This window comes from Poecilia reticulata, chromosome 11, assembly GCF_904066995.2.
Source record: "Poecilia reticulata chromosome 11, P_reticulata-male-v2, whole genome shotgun sequence".
In the NCBI taxonomy this organism is placed as follows: domain Eukaryota; kingdom Metazoa; phylum Chordata; class Actinopteri; order Cyprinodontiformes; family Poeciliidae; genus Poecilia; species Poecilia reticulata.
In genome coordinates, this window is record NC_088840.1 from 2266519 (window position 1) to 2281201 (window position 14683).

Consider the following 14683-nt stretch of genomic DNA (forward strand, 5'->3'; position numbering starts at 1 on the left):
TCTATGGAACAGAAGCAAATGTAAGATACAGTGGATAGAAAATGTTACACAAAAAACAAAAAACTGTTATGAACATTTGTTAAACTGATCCAGTTTAACAAATGTTTAATAAATTCACAATTTCAGAATAAATGTTGTATTAATAAACTTTATAAACAATTCATTTCCATTTAACCAAACATACATTAAAATAGATCTTAGTTATCAGAACATTAAGTTCAGTTCACCATTCAGATCAGTCCAAAAAGTTTCAAACCCAGCAGAGCATCCAGTCGTTCTCTCCTCCTGAACAACAATGTAGCCACAGTCACTTGTGTTGTCCTTGACTTTCCAGTAATCCCTCACACTGAACATGCATGGAGTGACAGTGGAGAGAAAAAACTCTCTAAACAGGAAGAAACCCAAAGCAGAACCAGAACCTGGCTCAGTACAAGCAGTCATAACTGGAGGTTTGAGAAGACAGAGCAGAATGAACAGGAAGAAACAAATCAACTGATGTAGGATTATTTTCTATGTCAATGAAAAGCAAAATGTTAGCAGCAGGAGAAGAAGAGCAATTAGCTGTTGACAGAATCATCTCAGCTGACGACTGCCTCCATCTGATTAATCAAAAATATATTCTGAAAAATCAACTGCAAAGAGACAAGCGTTTTTAAAAACCTGAAATAAACTGGTGGCTTCACAGAGCACAACCTCAAACTGGCAATTTATTAAAGCTCATCTTTATTCAGCTCATCTGAGTTCACATCGGATTCAGTCATCAGTCAGAGAAATCTGACATACCATCAATAAAGGTCAGCTGTTCGGGTACCATTATGGTTTTTCCTCATCCACACCTTTCAGCTGCGGCATATTTACAGAATACAGATTCACTTCCATGAACTGCAGACTGACAGACATCTGAGCTTTTCAGAGCCATGCTACTACGTATATGAGGGTAGAATAAACTGTTGTAGAGCCTGGTGGGGACTACATCTTTTTACATTAGCAATGAAAGTATCCATGCTCCTTGAGTCTTTGTTGTATTTTCTTAATATTGTGACCCATCAGCCATTTGTCCCATTTCAAGAGTTCATCTTCAGTAACGTCTCTCTGACTTATTCAAACAAAAAGCTGCCAGTCAGCGTACCAACTTTAAAAGTCAAATGAAAGTTACTTATAAAACTAAAAATCCAGTGTGATACTTTTATGGGTTTTGTTCCTTATTTTTTGCTGAAAGAAAAAAAAGACCTGCTCGGTCAGCAGAGGCTGCCGCAGATGAGCATCAATAAAATATTCTTCTGCTTCTTAAAAACTTGTTGCCATAGCAATGTCCTGCGGGTCACATAAGTAAGTGCACTCTTTAGTATAAACATGCATGCTGTTGAGATAAAATTAGACATAATCACTTCAGAGAAAATACTGAGAGCATTTTTAAAGGAACTAACCATCCAGACACAGGTGAACTCTTCTGGATGAGAGACTTCACTGTAATTTCGCATTGACAGGATTAAGTGTTTACCAAAACGTAGCATTTCAAAATAATCACAACTATTAGGATCTTGCTTTTCCAGTCATTATCACAATATAATGTGGATCTGAACAAAGACTCTTAACGATGCTATTGGAAGATAAAAACAAAACGGATGCCTGCATGAATAGTAAGGCTCTAATGATCATCATTCAAAAGACATGGAGCACAGAGAGAGAGAGAGAGAGAGAGAGAGAGAGAGAGAGAGAGAGAGAGGGGGCATCAAATCATCCAAAGAATTACTTGGTACAAATAATTACTTGCTCCAAGGCCAATGTCAAAAGCAGAAGCTTCTTAGAATATTAAGACAGTAAAACTGCAGACACAGAACAGTTTGAAGAATTGTCCTCTTTTCCTCAGAAGGCTGAGATACTTAAAAAAAGAAAATAATAATAATAATAATAATAATAATAATAATAATAATAACAATAATTCCTGAGGTGCTCAATCAGCCATCCCCCTTTATATTAAAGAACAAGATATTCTGTATAATATTCAAAGATTAATCAGTCTCATTGAACACTAAATATTTTTGTTACAAGACTGATTAAAATAATTTACTTCATTAATCATAAAAATATAAAATGAAGAGATATTTCTGTGCATAGCACCTATTCACAATATGTCACTTCAAGGCACTTTATAGAAGTCAAAGTCAGTCCAGTCATGCATACATTCAAACTGACCCTTTAGCTGTCAATCAATTCAGATCTGAAATTAATGAAAGATATTTAAAAAAAAAACATTTGTTGTTGAGGTTCGGACCCAAAAGCAGAGAGGTGAGGCAGCAACTGAGTTTGATGATTTAATGAATATTTCAAGCGAGTACCAAAGTCCAGGCAGCACAGGTGAGCAAAAGGTGAGGAGCTCAAACACTGTTAGCAACTGGCAAAGTTTACTAAACAACGACACAACGTACGACAGCTAAGACAAGGATCCACAGACACTGGTGGGATTAAATCAGTGTTTCTCTATTATTTTCTGTCCACTAGGGATCATAATTTTTTCCGCGCCGCCCTGCTCAGTGCCCTTCCCTCCCCAGAATTTAAATACTATTGCAAATCTGTTCATATTTATATCATACAAACCACTGGCTCCAACATTGTATGACCTTATTATCAAAACCACTTTTCTATTATTGTAAGCCTCAAAATAATTTCCAAAATCAGTTTGTGAATCACTAATATTTAATCAAGACTACTCAGTTGAAAAGTGCAAATGATTAACTGGGATTTGCATTTTTAGACTTAATATAGTAAAACTTTTTAGAACTGTAAGCATTGATTACTTGTCAGCTTCTTCAGTTTAGTTTTCCACGAGGTATATAGTTAACATTTATTGTGGAAAAATTAGCAGCAATATTGCTAAAAGTGCAGCTTGTCAGATGAGAAGAGATGAAAAGTGCATTACATTTTCATTAACAATAAAAAGACAGGTTTTGTCCATTTCCTGGCCTTTTTCTGCGAACTACAATTACCTGCTTATGATGGAATATGAGTGCCAGGCTCTGAGTTTTTGACTTGTGTTTTAAATACGAGTAAAGTTGGACGAGAATAAAGACTAATTTTATGATAGCTTTTCTCCATAGTGCGCTAAATTGCGAAATACTGATCAGTAGTTGGTCCTGGTTTAACAAATGACTAAGTACAAAATGTTTTAGCACGTCAGAAGCAAACGACTTTATTCTGGCAATATTGCGTCTTTACTCTGCCAATATTTAAATTACTCTGCTGATATGACTGGGTTCTCGTAGTATTATGAGTGTATTCTTGTATTTGAAAATAAAAATCTCTTATCCTGGCCACAGACCTCTGCTGCCGTTTTTCTTTTCACTGTCAAACTTCTCCATCTCTCCTCTACAGTAGATTGATATATTTCAAAACATCCGTGCTTTTATCCTTCGCTCCTTTTTTTTTTCTTCTGCCCCGTTTACAACAGTGCTGTGGCTACTTCTACTGGCTTGAACAGGCAGGCTGTTGATTAGTTTGAACACTGCTGCCACCTAGTGACCGGAGGTGGCACTGCTGCCACCTAGTGACCGGAGGTGGCACTGCTGTCACCTAGTGACCGGAGGTGGCACTGCTGTCACCTAGTGACCGGAGGCTTGTTTATAAGTTAACATAATTTTTTTTTTATAAACTTTATTTCTTGTAAACAACAATACATATGTACATATTAGAAAAAACAAACAAAAACAAAACAAATATAATTGCCAGGGGGAACATAAAATATAATAGTGACAAGAAAATGACAGTCAAAATAATCTTGCATAAAGAGAATAGTACGAATTGTGCTATATGTGCCAGATGTCACAGTGAATTAACATAAGAAATAATCCAAAATTCCAAGTTGATAGCAAGTCCATATTGTTGTTTTTGCTTTTTGATTAGTTGAAGGTTGAATTGTAAATATATAATATTTAAGTTCAATCAGGAAAAGTGAAAAGTCTACATACATTTATGTAGGTGAAATTTAGCCTTAAGAAGTAATAAATTGATAAAGAAACTTTTCAAATTCATTTTTTCAGTTTGTTTAAATCCAAACAAGATATTTTTCCAATATAATTGAAAACTTGCTGATATTTTTGAGTCAATGAAGTTACAAAAATGTTGCCAAAATACTTTAGAGTAAGAACACAACCAGAACAAATGAGTGACTGAATCTGGGCAAATGTCACAGAAGGAACAGTTTACATCAATGTTAGAGTTGAACTTCTGTAGATAGACTTTAACTGGGTAGATTTGGTGTATGAGTTTAAAAGACAATTCTTTTGCCTTGTTAGTGAGAAAAAAGTGATTTGGGAGCAACCAGGTCAATTTCCAGGATAAATTAATATGAAAACGATTCCAATATGGTACAACTACAGGAGCAGAGGTCACTTCTCTCTGAAACAAGGATCTAATTATTATTATTGTTACGAGGAAGAAGTTTAACACATGTTTTACCTACAGGAGAATGTATGGGAGTTAAAATGGGAGAATGATAACCGACTCTCGGCTTCTGCTTGAATAACATACAGATTTTTGTAGAAATGGCATCAAAACCTTTTGCATATTCTCCAGGAGAGACAGGAAAATTAAATTTAGAGAAAAATTCCTCATAACTCAATAAAAGGCCATCACTGTTAAACAATTGGTCAACCAGAATAATGTTACGAGTAAACCAGGAATCAAAAAGTATAGTTTTCTTCTTATATAGGATGTCCTTATTATTCCAAATGAAGTACCGGTGAGGAGAGAAGTTGTGTTTGTAGATGAGTAACCATGATAAAAAGGCCTGCCGGTGAAAGTTGGAGAGTGTTGTTGGGAGTTTCACTATATCAAAATTACAGACTAAAAAGAAATTCAGACCACCAAATTTAGAAAAAATATGGGAAGGTATAAAATTCCTGAAAGACCCTGGAGAATTAAAAAATTGACGGATCCAATTTATTTTAAAAGTATTAGTCAAAATAGAGAAAGATAAACAATTAAGTCCTCCATATTCATATGAATTCATTAGAATAGATTTTTTAATATAGTGAGTCTTATTCTTCCACACAAAATTAAATAACAGTTTGTCAATTTCTTTCTCACTTTTATTGTCAATGTTTAACGACTGTGCAGCATAAATGAGTCTAGAGAGGCCTCAGCTCGCCGCGCCCCCCTGGGGGGACGCGCCCCACTATTTGAGAAGTACTGGATTAAATACACAAGAGGGAATCAAGGAACACGAGACACAGCTGGGAGCAATCAGGGACAAGACGACACAGAAACTAAATGAACACACACAAAAACCAAATCCTTACAACATTTACCCCTAACGGGGCCGGTTCTAGACATGGTACATGAGGGGGCAGGCGAAAATGGTAAGGGGGCGTCATTATGTATAGCCTATACAAATTAGCAGGGACGGATCTACTGGGGTGGCATGGGGTGGCATAGGGTGGCAGTTGCCACCCCAACTGAGAGCCTTGCCACCCCTGTTGCCACCCCAGCTGGCGATTATGAATTCAATAGCTATGGAAAATCAGACATTAAGCGTATGGTACTCTTTTTTCCGATAACATTGAATGCAACACAAGTAACCTGACACCTACTGCTAAGTAGCGGCAAGTGTGAGACGACAGAGCGCAAGGCAGCAGCATTGATATGGAGTAATATACGACTACGGACATTACTGACTTACCGTGCGCCACACATGCGCCATTTAATTGCTGCCAATTGAGTCAGGAATATTGGTGGTCAGGAATATACCACAATCACCCATATAATCTGAAAACACGGCGCAATGTTTAGCGGTTAATTCATCCCCATGACAGTCACAGACAACAAGGTTCACGGGTTTCACATTTAACAGGTGAGGGAAAAGTTTTAATTTAAAGAAAACATTGAGAAAGTGAGCAGCGAGTCAGTTATGCTAGCCTAACTGTTGTTAGCCCGCTATTGACTTTGATAACCTTAACATGTGCTGCGCAGTTCGGTGTGTTTTGGTTCCGTTAGCACTGAAACAGATCAACCCGCCCACCAAGTCCTCAGTAGAGCAGCTGTTTAAATCAGTTAATCAACCACCGTGGTGCTCAGGCGAAAATGTAAAACGCAATATAGACATCAAGCCTGACAACATAATGTAACAGACTGGATGTAATGTTTTGGTGTTTTTGCTACTTTTTTTGTGTGGGAAATGTTTGATTTTGGTGTTGATTCCTCAGATCGGTAATCTCAGCTCTATCTAATCGTTGAGCTGTTGTCTGTCCGTTTCCATGGCAACGGGTCCGCGTGTAGGGTAAAGCAAGAAAAATCAGAATACAGTAGAAGTGGTTTTATCTAGCTTTGTTCTTCACCTGGTTATCAGCTTTATTGTGCCTTTATTGCGCCGCACTGCAGCCGCTACAATTCCTAAAAGTTAAACAAACGACAAAAACTTAACTAATTCCCTCTGTTCGTAAAACGTGGTGATATTTATAACAGTTATCAAACTACGGCTCCTACAGCATATTTCAAATAATACGATTTACCAATATCTGCTACGGACTGGCGACCTGTCCAGGGTGACCCCGACTCTCGCCCGGAACGTTAGCTGGAGAAGCACCAGCACCTCCCGACCCCACTAAGAGATAAGGGTGTAAAGAAAATGAATGGATGGATGGATGGATGGATGGATGGATGGATGGATGGATGGATGGATGGATGGATGGATGGATGGATGGATGGATGGATGGATGGATGGATGGATTTACCAATATAAGAGAAATTTGCCATTTCTTGCATCTTGACAGAACTAACAGAAACCAAACTGTTTATAGGTTGGTTTCAGGGAGAATTTATGCAGCAAACATACATTTTCTCAGCTTTATTTTAAGCCGTACTTAATAGATATCTGATAATAAATGATGGCGCTACTAATATTTTTGCGACATATTTCTGCTCGTCCTGCATTATAACATGGGTTTCTGGACATAACTCAAAGCATCACATAGCGACTAATAGGTGCTCTCCAATCCAGGAATACATATCAATTAGCAGCAGTATGAAAGACATATCCAGGTCCCTCACCGCCCCCAACAGAGAATTTGTAGGCTACTTTGCACTGACTATTATTTTATTAATAATATTACTATCACTATTGTAGATGTTTTGATTTTTATGCTTGTTTTTGTATTTATCATCAAGATAATTTCCCAGAGAACATAAAAGTCATGGGAATAGAAATTATTTTCACAGGCGTCTATGAAAAATGTAATGAACATTCAAGTTCAAATTGGTAGGCCTAACAGCAGCCAGTCAGAGTGGAAAAAATATTCTTGTTCTTTGCCATTTTCTAATTGTCAAATATTCCACAAAATGACCAGATAAAAGATGTACAACATGCCAGTTTAAACTTTGATCTATTTGCGAAACAACTGAGCTCTGCAACATTAAAACATGGATAGAACTGTAACTACATTAATCATAACTCTTCTTCTCTTCAGTGTTTCTGTGAGTTTCTGTTCTGGTGGTGCAGCTCTGTGCTGCCTTCAGGAGAATGGGACATCAGAGTATCATCCATAAAATTTCACCCACATGGCATTTACTGTGCAAACCAGAGCTTTCAGTGGAAAAACAAAAGTTCCAGATCCTTTTAATGCCATACAAATATGAGACAGAAACATGGATTATATCTTTATATAGACCTGTCTTTTGATTTATAGATAATAGTTTTACTGGACAGAAATTACAAAGAACAAATCTGGTTCTTAATCAAATCCTAATGAGTCAAATTGAAAGTGTCATGGAGTCACTGAACACCACCATGACATTAACACTGACATGAAAAATAATATTGAAGAAATAAATATATCAAATCTAATTAAAAACATAAATAAGTGATAAGTTATTTACTGTTATGGTCTGTAAGATATATTTATTCTCAGTACTAGATATGGTCTCAACAAACCCATGACATTTCAACAATATTATTTTACCTTTTATCTGGAAATAGTGTCTGTTTATTCTTGCCATACAGTCCTCTGTATTAATTATTGCTCGAAAGGTCTTGCCATACCAGTTTATTCCTCTGTATTTACTTTGGTTTCTTAGTTTATTCTTGCATTTTGTTCTTCATTCATTTCCATTTAGTTCCCTTTGATTAGTATTGTCCTCTCGGTTTATTGCTATCCATCCATCCATTTTCTTACACCCTTGTCCCTCAGTGGGGTCGGGAGGGTTGCTGGTGCCCATCTCCAGCTAGCGTACCGGGAGAGAGGCGGGGTACACACTGGACAGGTCGCCAGTCTGTCACAGGGCAACACAGAGACACACAGGACACACATCCATGCACACACACACACACTCTCACACCTAGGGACAATTTGGAGAGGCCAATTAACCTGACAGTCATGTTTTTGGACTGTGGGAGGAAACCGGAGTACCCGGAGAAAACCCACGCATGCACAGGGAGAACATGCAAACTCCATGCAGAAAGACCGGGGCTGGGAATCAAACCCAGAACTTTCTTGCTCCAAGGCAACAGCTCTACCAACTGCGCCACTGTGCAGCCTCTTTATTGCTATGTCCACTTAATTTTTTTTCCTGTTGCTAGATTTATTTTATCATTTATTGACGCTCACCATCAGTAATCTTCACTCATCACCTGCTGCGCCGCCTGATCATCATATGTTTCACATCATGTGTTGATTTTTCACTGTTCAAAGTGTCTTTATGCCATAATTCACATCTAGTTCGTCGCTCCATTTTATGTCCCGCTTCTCTTGTTTCAGAGTTTTGCGCAATGATCATTTTTAATTTTTTTAACCCCCTAAGGTGCAGGGCTGTCGGAAAGCGTATCGATGGGGAAAAGGCAGAATGACATAAACCTTTTAAAACAACAGAAACAATTTCGGTATTCTGATTATTGAAATTTAAAAGTGCTGTGGTACCGTTGTTCTATCACCCCCGTTTCATACCGAACCACTTACAGCACCGGTGTTAACGCTATGAAATGAACGCTCTCTAGTGTGGTATCACCCATGGAGGGATTTGTTTCTTTAAATGGGTTCATTTTTCAGAGGGATACAAAGTGAGGGTATTGTGATTTTAGCAATTACATGTTTATAAGAGTGATTTTCTGTTGTCCTTCCATGGAAGTGGGCAGCTTTCAAACGGAAATAAAACACTTCTTAATATAAGTTGCTGCTTTGATATGATCACAGAACAGCCAAAATCATATGTACAAAAATCCTCAATAAAACATAAAATATTAGAAAGTCAGACACCAAAGTGAATCACAGCAACGTCATCAGCTGGTGTAACGCTGAACTGATGCGGTGAAGCTACTAGCAGAAGCGGAGATGCGCCAAAAGCTACAAACACTGAATAGAAGGAGAGCTGCCATCGATACAGTTGTAGTCAAACATGATTTAATGTTACGAAATACAGTTTTACCAAGTTGCTCAAAGACTAAACTAGTATTGTTGTGATTGTAAGGTGTAAAGTTTACCTTCGACCAAACGCCCCCCAAAGGAATCCCAGCGCCTCCCTTTTGGAAACATTTCCGCCAACTTCCTGTCCTCTTTCCTCTAGCCATGCCCAGCGCCACTTGTTTTTAATTCCTTTCTTAAGTAAACGTGTTTCTTTACCGGGTGAGACAAACTCCATCTTCTTTCATATCGTATTTGATTTAACCGCCGAACCGAACACGTGCGCTTTTTTTCTACAAACCGTTTTATAGTCATTGGTCAAGAACACGGGAGCTAGAATTCTTTTTGGCAGACATCTTTGCCCATTATCTACAGTTTAGTTGAGGCGGGCAGTTTGGTCCAATGCTCGCTTTGCTTGAAAGTCTGGCCCCCAGCCGGAGCTCTTTAAGCCCTGGTTGGCAAGCAGGTTGGCTAGCAGGGGGCGGGATCTCGCTCGTGTTAGGAACTTACTATGATTGCTGATTGGCTGTTTACTAGCGGCTGAGGGGTTTCAGCTGCAGCCTGACCGCAGACTGAAGAAGACCACAGCCTGCTCAGGAGAAGACCGCAGCTTGCTCAGCGCGGTGTGCAGCAGAACCTCAGATAAAGGAGATGTTCCGTTATTTGCGGCAAGTTTCATTTGAGGGGGCAAGACGTTTCTTTGAGGGGCACTGCCCCCTTTTGCCCCAGCGTATAGCGGGCCCCGACTACTTAACAGATTTCTTCTGACATTTCTTGTCACTCTTAAATGTTTCAGATCAACTAAATCAAAAATGAAATTATCCAATCCAACGTGGTGGTGAGGGAGTAACCCCGCCCATATGTCAGCAACATCATGGATTAACTTGTTAAGAGTTTTTCTATGCTTCAGATTTCAGTTTGTCTATCCAGACCCAGACAGGTCAGTCTCACTGTCTGACCTGCAGAATGAAGGAAGGAGTCACTTAAATAGAACCTGAGTGACAGCATGAGGTTTTATATGTGTGCCAATCCGACGGGGAACTGAGAGTGTGTCAGTGTGTGTGTCAGTGACAGCTGACAGTCTCAACCACCCACATCTGCAGCTCCTGAAGGCTCATCAGCATAGAAAGGTGGAGGCAGAGTGAACCCCATGTTTCCCTGTTCCTGACTCTGGCTTCCAAACTGACCACCAGCCTGCTGCTCTTCGCTCAGGAATCCCTCAAAGTCCTCGCAGCTCCTGAGGCTGTTTTCACACCTGATGACTCGGTTTAACTGGAGTCCAAATCTGCAACATTTGTTCCATTTTCAGCTAATTTCAGCCAGACTCACGTATCTCTTTTGGCTGTATTTACCCAGCATGCTCTGACCTGCAGTCCACTTCCTGCTTCTGGAGCAGAACCCGGTCAACTTCCGCACTTGAACCACATCAAAGTTCACTCTAACCCAGACCAAGGGTTGTAGGCCCACCAGAGTCCACTTTTTGGTTCATATCAGAATTACTTCAGTGATGTGAAAGAAAAACTCATTATCAATCATCAGGTTTTTTAGGATCAGACTGAATGGCCTTTTTACCATGAGTTCAGATCAGTTCAGTATAGCAAATATTGTTCCAAAGCACTTTATTAAAATAACAAACATAACCTCTTATTTCTAATCAGGAATATGCAGTCAGCTCAGACAGATTCCAAATCAATCATATCAATTCTGATTAATCCAACAAACAATCAGGTTGAGTTTGTTAGTGTAATTAGTTCCAAGTTTGTTTCGAAACCCAGTTGATTCCATGGAGTCACTGACTTGCAGCAATAACTGAGCAGTGGGTTTGGACCCATTTTAACCATTTTCAATTTCACTACAAGACTTTGTTCTGAAGTTTAAAATACTTTTAACAAGATGGCCGCATGGAGCACAAGCTGAATATATGTGAAATCAAGAAGATGGTTTAAGTTTCCACTTTGCAAACATAAGGATATAAAAACTCATTTATGCCCTGTTCTGTCAACCTTATTAATGACCCAAATCAACCAGATGATCTGGAATCCAGGAAGCCTTTGAGCTCCTGTTGATGAATTATTTAGGATAGATGTTTGGGATTAATGAATAAGACTGACTCTGACTCAGCAGATTGTGAGGGAAGACGGTAAATGGTCGTCCCTTATATTTTGTTTATAATTGTTTTTTAAAAAAAAATTCATTTATTTATTCTATTCATTTATTTTAATGTTTCTTATAGTCTGGTGATGTGATTGTTGTTGTAGCAGCTTTCCTTGATCCAGGAAGAATTTCTCCCAACAGAGATATAAAAAGATTGTTGAGTGTACTGCAGGTCAGCTTGCTACACACTGCAGGTCAGCTTGCTGCACACTACAGTAAGCTGAAACAAGACTACCACACTTTTTCCTTCCTTACATAGAAGACAACTTTGGAAATTATTACAATTACAAAAACCGTTGGCAGTTATGGTGTGAAAGCTAAAGGAGCACCATCCTTCACTCCCACTAAATTATTACTTTGAAAACTAAGAAAAAAAAGATTTAAAAAAATGTTTAGAATTATAAGCTACAAGTTACTCTACCTGAGCAGACAAATACTGAATGAAACAGTGGGAATAATTACTGCTGTTTTATTCTACCATCAAGTGATCATTTGTGTGCTATATTTTGTTTTATTTCACCAAAACTGGTATTTATTGCTGTAGGTTATCATGCAGTGAGAGTTTTACAGCTGCAGAACATTCTCTAGTTATCTGCACCTGTCTGATCATTCTTCTTCTCTTGTACATTTCCCCTCGTCTTTCCTTCCTATTTGTTTGGTATCTTTCTGACAGATGAGGGTCCCTCAGATGCTGACCCCTCTGCACCTAGATCATAGCTGTAATGACGAGACCAAGTGGTGCTAACATGCCTCGCAGAAAGGTCAATAGACCTGAATGGAGCAACGCGCATCGACAGCGCCATCCGTCTGGGGCTGGAGGGGCTTCAACAGCAACCAACTGCACATCAGTCATACTGGGATCAATTACAGAATCCATTCTGCATCATTTTCAGGTGCAGGCCAATCAGAGGGAGTTTATTCTCCCTTAAGGGACGAGATAAATGACATCCTCTCACCTAATCAGACAGCACAAAAACAATCTTCATTATTCATAGCAGAGCTGTGGAGGTGCATCACCCTCTGCCCCCTTTCATTATGTACATTATTCATCATGCTACATGAAGAGGAGTTCCTCAGAGTGCTGGAGATGCAGCACAGCAGCAGGCTGCAGCAGAAGCCATGGGACTTCTCCTGAGCGTCAGATGTTTGGAAGCATGAGGCATGCTTTGTTAACTCACACACACCAACATGCATAACAAGACAGTACACATGCACACACACACACACGCACACACACACACGCACACACACACACACACACACACACACACACGCACGCACACACACACACACACACACACACACACCTCAGAATTTCTCATGTAGTCTTTTTTTCCTGAAGTCCTTTTAGTAGAACACAACACAAAGTGCAGGTGAGACTGAGCAGCAACCAAAGCTGGAAGTGAAAGAAAGCAGAACGCTTCACATGTGAGAATCCCAAACAGAAAGGATTCGCTCACGACTCATTTCCTCCTGTAGTTTGTGAAACTACAGATTGATCTTCCAGCCTGGACAACATGGCTTTTATTTCTTTTGATCAAACATTCACTTCCTGTACGTCACAAAATACTAAAACAGACTGCTTATTGAGGTTTCTAAGATGTTGCTCATTTACAATTAAACATTTGCTTGTAATAATGAGTCTTGATACCTTATGTTATATGATATGGCCATATATCATAGTTTGTCTCTCACCAACATAGTCAGAAGTGCAGTGCACTGGAACTTTTTTTTTTCAACTAAAATGTATTTTCTTGGAATTAGGATTGACCAACATGAAGCAGTGAGTAACTATGAAATGGAAAGAAAATGAAATGTTTACTTACAAATAAAAAGCTGAAAGGTGTGGTGTGTTTTTGTTATTAGTTTGTTCAACTCCCCTAAGACAAAACTTTTTCAGTGCATTTAGGGCTGCAGCTCTTTTGGAACAGGTTTCTACCAGCTTTATGAAGAGACTTTCTTTAATGTTAATTCATCTTTACTAAACAATTTGTGGAAAAGAACTGTTAAAAATACATTTTCATTTATTGCTCCGTATTTTATATTTTATTTTATATTTAACTCTGAATTTTGCTAAGGTCATTCTAGCACATTAATCAACGCTGGCGTAAACCATCTCATTTTATCTATGGATAGTAGCTGGATTGATTGTCTTATTCATTTCATCATTTCCTGTCCTTCACATGGAGACTTCCTGTTCGTCACTGTAACTCCTCTGTCCTAAAAACATCCAGACAAGCTGAGCTTCCATCCAACTGCAACACAAACATGTGGAGTAATGCTCTTAAGAATCTTATTTACACTTCACAAGAGAAAAGTCACAAGAAATTTTGCTTTTTAGTTGTGAGAAAATGACAAATATACCAGTGTTTGATTAATATTTGATTAAATACATGAAAATACATGAAATCTAAAGCCATATGCAATTAATAATATTATCTAACGTTTACTCTGAAACATTCAAAGCCCTTGTTTATTTGAAACAGCGTCTAATCACAGAAATTTTACTTTGCAAGGCCTGTCAGCCTTACTTCATTCACAAACCGGGACAAAAACTCCATTCAGTGCACTAAGTAACAAACACATAACTGTCATTTACTTAAAAGCTGCTTGAAAACTAAGGGTTAATGAGCCCTTTATATAAAAATTCATTGGTTCATTTAATAATAGTCATGATTATGTTTGATGTAAAAACTGATTGTGAAAAGCTCAGTGCCAGTTAGAGTAAGTGAGAGGGAAGCGGAATGCACCACATTATCAAGAGAGATAAAGTAGGTCCTTCTCTGTGAAAATCCCTCCGAGGCGTTAAATCACCACCACATCCGCTGCTGTTTTCATAAACTTTCAGCCACCCTGAGATGTCTGTTCCCTCACCGCGCCTGGAGCCACGCCAGCTACAATATTGTTTCATTTCTCACCAAAGTTTCAGAGGAAAGAGGCCTTTCTCCTCATTTGTACTCACAGATGTCCAGACTCAGCTCTTTATCTAAGTTTTTTATACTAACACGTAGCTATAAGTGCACCCAGTTATATTTCACTGTCTGTACATCTGCTTTCTGTCTTAAATCAATACTTGTGGTTAGGTCAGGACAGCCATGTTTATTCTCTGAGGCAGTCAAGCAGCTCAGCTCATCAGCTTGTTT

At 38.7% G+C, this 14683-nt stretch overlaps 1 protein-coding gene across 1 annotated transcript in view; it reads right to left on the minus strand.

The window, feature by feature from the left end:
* The window catches only part of LOC103472129 (retinoic acid receptor beta), a 195378-nt gene that overhangs the window by 132999 nt on the left and 47696 nt on the right, over positions 1–14683 (minus strand). The window lies entirely within an intron of this gene.